Here is a 5166-nt window from a genome sequence, read left to right as displayed (position 1 = left end):
TCAGACATTCACGGCACGTTGGCGGGAACATACATTTTTTCGTTTGTGAACCATGCACTCCAAAGGGCTTAGTTTCCGCTCCATGACGATCCGAAACAGTTCATTGATGTATAACGCTCAATGAAATATTGAAATAGGACGACTGGAAAAAGTTGGGAGAGATTCTGCTGGGAGGTAATTTGCGCATATATTCTATTCCCCATCTCCGAGATGCGGCCACAGCTTTCCAACTCTCTGCTGTCCATCTATAGGGGGAGGAGGGAGGATTTCTCCTAGTGATAATCTTTTTTGGGTTGCAGCTAATTAATTTGTCGAGTTCTCTCTGCGTCTCACCAGAGAGCGGTGTGTTGCAGGAGATTAAGAGATGAGAGCGCTCGTTAGAAAGGTGTCAATTACCAGAGTGGCCTCGTTAGGTGCACCTGCTTAATTAGGTGCACCTACTTAATTGTCATAATGAGCCGTCTCCTGTGGCTCAGTGGACTCAGGAGGAGAGAAAGAGTCTTCACAGGTAGATAAGACCCCTACCCGAAGCCCCAATGGGCCTCGGGTAGGGGTCTGTTATACTCACAATAACAGGCAAATTGTGAAATGGTCCTATATTGTATGTAGTTAAAGCGGGGAAAAAGGTTCAATGCACCACTTGTCTACTTAAAATAAGGATGTCGGACTATTGCAATTTTTTTATAAGGCAAGGCAAGGCAATTTATTTATATAGCGCATTTCATACTCCAGGTAGACACAATGTGCTTTACCCAGCTAAGGCATTACCTCAAATAGAAGTACACAAGTAAGGAACATATCACACGTATAAAACATATCACAGTAATAGTACAAGTTGAAAGCATATCGCAATAGTAGTAATAACAAGATAAAAAGGGGGTTACAAATAATGAATCAAATAAATTAAAAACAGGAAAATGCCATGGAGAAGAGGGTGGTCTTCAATAGGGTTTTAAAATTGGCAATGGTTGGAGCATTCTTAACGTGATCAGGGAGTTTGTTCCAAATCTGACTGCATGGTAGCTGAAAGCAGCTTCACCCTGTTTGGTGCGAGTATATGGTATGCATAATACCTGGCTTTTCTGTGGCCTGAGAGGCCTGAGGGGGATGTAAAATGTAAACATGTCAGATATATATGTTGGTCATTCAACATATATATCTGAGTTGAATGACCTTATATTCATATAAGGTCATTCATAAGGTTTCTCTTTAATATTCAATGCTTTTGGGCCACTGCTAAATTGCAGCTCATAATTGTCGTCAGCATTAATATATACTACTTATTAACAACCAAAACAAATACTTTTAGGTTTAATTATATTTTCAGTAACTAGCCTATGCCAGAATCAGCCTTCCTTTCAAGCCTCTAATTGGAGCTGATTTACATGATTCATTTTCTTGACCGTGAAGTCTTTTTTTGAGCTTCAGCCCAAACCATACTTAGTCCTCCTACATCGGTTGGGAGGCCTTTTGCCGAAACAATCAGATCGATAAAAAACACAATCTATATTTTAGAATGATGAATGACGGAATCGTGTCACGTCCTAATTGACAATATAAGTGCATGCGGTTTACAAGCAGACAAGATCCGGCTGTAGTCCCTTGAAGTGTCCTCTGTTGGAAGGCCAGGGTTCAGCTCAGGCCGGAGATGAAGGAGCAGAGTTGTGGTGGGGCGCAGCACTTGGAGTACAACATTTAGCTACTTTAGTTGAGTACGGAGGATTAGAGGATTCTATGGAAAATATGAGGTCCCATTTTGAAACACGTACGTTTTACAAACTCTGACTTGAGCGTGTGATATAGAGTACCTTTCCAAACTCTGGCTGTGTTGGATAGTTCTCTTATACACATACTGCAGGTCTGCATGCATATGCAGTGCAAAAGAAAACCAGAGCAGAGGGAGATCCTCTCTTTAAAACCATCGCAGCGCACGAGAGGCCACAGGTCAGGGTTCATATCTGTTGTGGGTTTGATCTGAGGGAATCCTGTGGCTGTGTTGGGGACTATTAGTGGTCAGCACTGAGAACATGCGTGGATCACACACTAAGACTCTGGTATTCTGAACCACCGTGGCTTGTGTGCAGGACGTTAGGGCCTTTGCATAATCCACCATCAAAGTGTTTCCATTTGTCTCCCAGGGAGATTTTCATTAAAGGTTTAATATTATGGGATGTATGGCACACAAACCTTATTCAAAGCCAAATCACTGATCTGACAGCATACTCTGGAATACGTTTCATTCAATATATTATTATTATTATTATTTTCCAAACCCTAAAGCAAATATTGTATATTAACTATTTATATTTCTAGTCATTTTTATCTGCAATGTGAAAGTTACGATATAAATGTCTTTACTTCTTACTCTTTAATTATTGCATTTGATAGTTAAACCATTTTGCTCAATAATATTCCAGATATTAGAATTGGTTAGGACCTAAATCATATCTCTGGTCCTTTGCATGCGGAGCTAATCAGCATAATATTATCAATAATGATTTTGATCACACGGAAACACTGTTTACATTGTTCCCGTGATCAATGTTCTACTTTAGAATATAGATTTAGAATACAGTCCAAGCTACATGGCCTGTAACCAACTCTGAATCAACTTGACCCCGAAGCTTTAGGCCTAATATGTTTTTTTTGTGTGTTTTTTCCCCACATATGCTGAGATTTGATAATCTTCTTATGTTTCAGTTCAGTCTTTCAACCCTTTTGGATAGCTTAACAGAATATGACCCGCTAATGGATGGTCACATTTACATCCACGTACGGAAACTTAAAATAGGCCATCAAGTGGCTAATGAACTGATAAGCCCTCTGCCATACGCAGGCTTACGCACATTACTGGGCTTTCGTTTAGGCATATTTAGTTAAAGGATTTTAAAGCTTTAGACACTGTTGCTTTAAAAAATAACCATACTGCCCTTGGACGTACCACAGTTTGTCCGTGTGTGGACTGATAAATCATAATGAAAACAGGTAGATGGTACCGATAAGGAACTTAAAGAGCCATTGGGTTATTGGAGCAATAAGCGACGAGCTACTGTGGACGAAATTGGGGGCCCGTCTTTACGCACCCATCTGTTAGTGCTGGGGTCGTTACCAGTTGTGCTACATTTTCAAACCCAGGTGTTTTCTATAGCATTCTTTTTTGTTAAACTGTTATGCGTAAACTATAGATATTATTACGTTTAATCATGACGTCTGTGATCATTTCAAGCATTTTCAATTTTAGGAAAAAATGAATTTAAGGCCTTTTTGCCCTGTTATTTTTATTGTTGTTTTTTATTAACTAAAATATACTGTAGGCCTATACGAGTCGCTTGTGAGGTAGTCCTGACATGTATCTTCGTTGTTATTTCTGTCACATGTTTCCCTCTAGATTCTATATTTACTAAATCAGAAAATGGGTCGATAAACGTTTTATCTTCCGGACAGTCCTCGTCTGGTTGTCTCATAAAAAAATCGATGCACGTAGATAATCCACTTCAAACCAGTTTACCTTTAACACTTTGTTATAAGATCTTTTATTTTATTTATATAGATTTTTTTTTTTTGGTAGGCCTAGTTAAACCGTTAAGACGAATTGTGAAATAATTGTCACTTTCTAAATGTTCTCTCTCGGAACAGCTGTCGGATCTTTGGACAGTTCTCCGTCCGTAAAGTTCTCCGTGCCGAATTCTGCGTGGACTCCTGCATGATGTTGTTACACCGAGACAAGGGAGTTTAAAGACCATTGTTGGACCACATCGGAGAGACAGGAACGAGGCGTCTGGCGGCCCCATATGCTCTTCAGCACCGCTTGGTCCGGATTCAAACCTGTAGCCAATATTCTGGACCCATGGTCTCTATATTAATCTAGTCTCTCTTTCCCAAGATGTGGGTCACTCGTAGACCCATTCGATTATTTCCTTCCCATCCTTACTCCCGCCGGGTTAGACTCGGGAGCTTGGGGTCGAGTTAAAGCCAAAGGAGTCGTTGTGTTTCTTTTTTAACGGAACGCCCTTGAATCAGAAAGAAAAGCCCTCCTCAATTAAAGTCCCCGCGCGTATTGGGGCCACTATCCGCTCTCAGGCCCCGCTCCTCCGGGGCCCGCCAGGCCCCGCCCTCCGGGCTACCGCCAGGCTAACAAACAAGCAGGCCTAAATTAAAATGACAACTGACAGAATGTTGCTTGGCCCTAGATCTGCTCCATGTAATATTTAGTAAGTATTGATTAAGAATCACGTTTTCTGTATAGTGTAATTTTATGTCGACCTTCGTTAATGGAGACTACAGCAGGAAACATGTGCTGTTGTAATAGGCTACAGCACGATACTACTGTAACATGTGCCGCTGTGGTTGGCTGGGTGCGTAAGGGCTCTCCAGCCGGCCGTGCGTTACGGGGCGGTGGATGGCACGTTCTGTGCCACCAACCAGAAGGCTCATTTTATTATTATCAAAAATATATAGGCCTATAGTTAAAATGATGCATGATATGGTTTAAATGTAATATAATTTAAATGATATCCATGACTACTAAGTTAGGAAAGACATCATCTAGAATGTTACAATTGCTAATAATCCAATTTCTGTAAATTAATTGACCAAAGTTCTAAAATTAATAATTTAATAAAGCCTAACACTGCCGATGGCTTAATCCAGGTCAAATAAGAGAAAATTGTATTCTTATGTTTTATTATGACACTTATTACTGTTGTTCGTGACTATATTAGTGATTACTGATTTGGTTTTGATACTACAGTGTTGGCATCTAGACCCAGGGCTACTGGACAAATAAGGATAAAAAAAAAAAGGATTTTGACAGGATATGGGATATGGGAAACTTAAGCCCCATAGGTTTTGTTTCTTTAAAGATCGTTTCCGAATCAGGTAATTTATGGCTTATTATAAGAAAGCAAGTCCCCGTGATGACATCCCAGGGAATCGATTTAAAAAAGGCCTAAATTGTTAGATAAATAAACAGAATTTTCTTGAAGAAAATATTACAAATGTTATCCCAATAGGCCTAATAGCCTTATTTATACACTACAGTGTATTATATGTTGCTAATTTAAACCACTACAAAAGGCATCCAGAATGCAGCCTGTTTCATCCGTTACATGTTATTGATTCTGACCATTTTTAATTCTTCAAATAAACTATTTCAAATCATTTAAA

This window comes from Gadus macrocephalus, chromosome 5 (genome assembly GCF_031168955.1).
Source record: "Gadus macrocephalus chromosome 5, ASM3116895v1".
Lineage (NCBI taxonomy): Eukaryota > Metazoa > Chordata > Actinopteri > Gadiformes > Gadidae > Gadus > Gadus macrocephalus.
Note: the sequence above shows the minus strand (reverse complement) of the source record.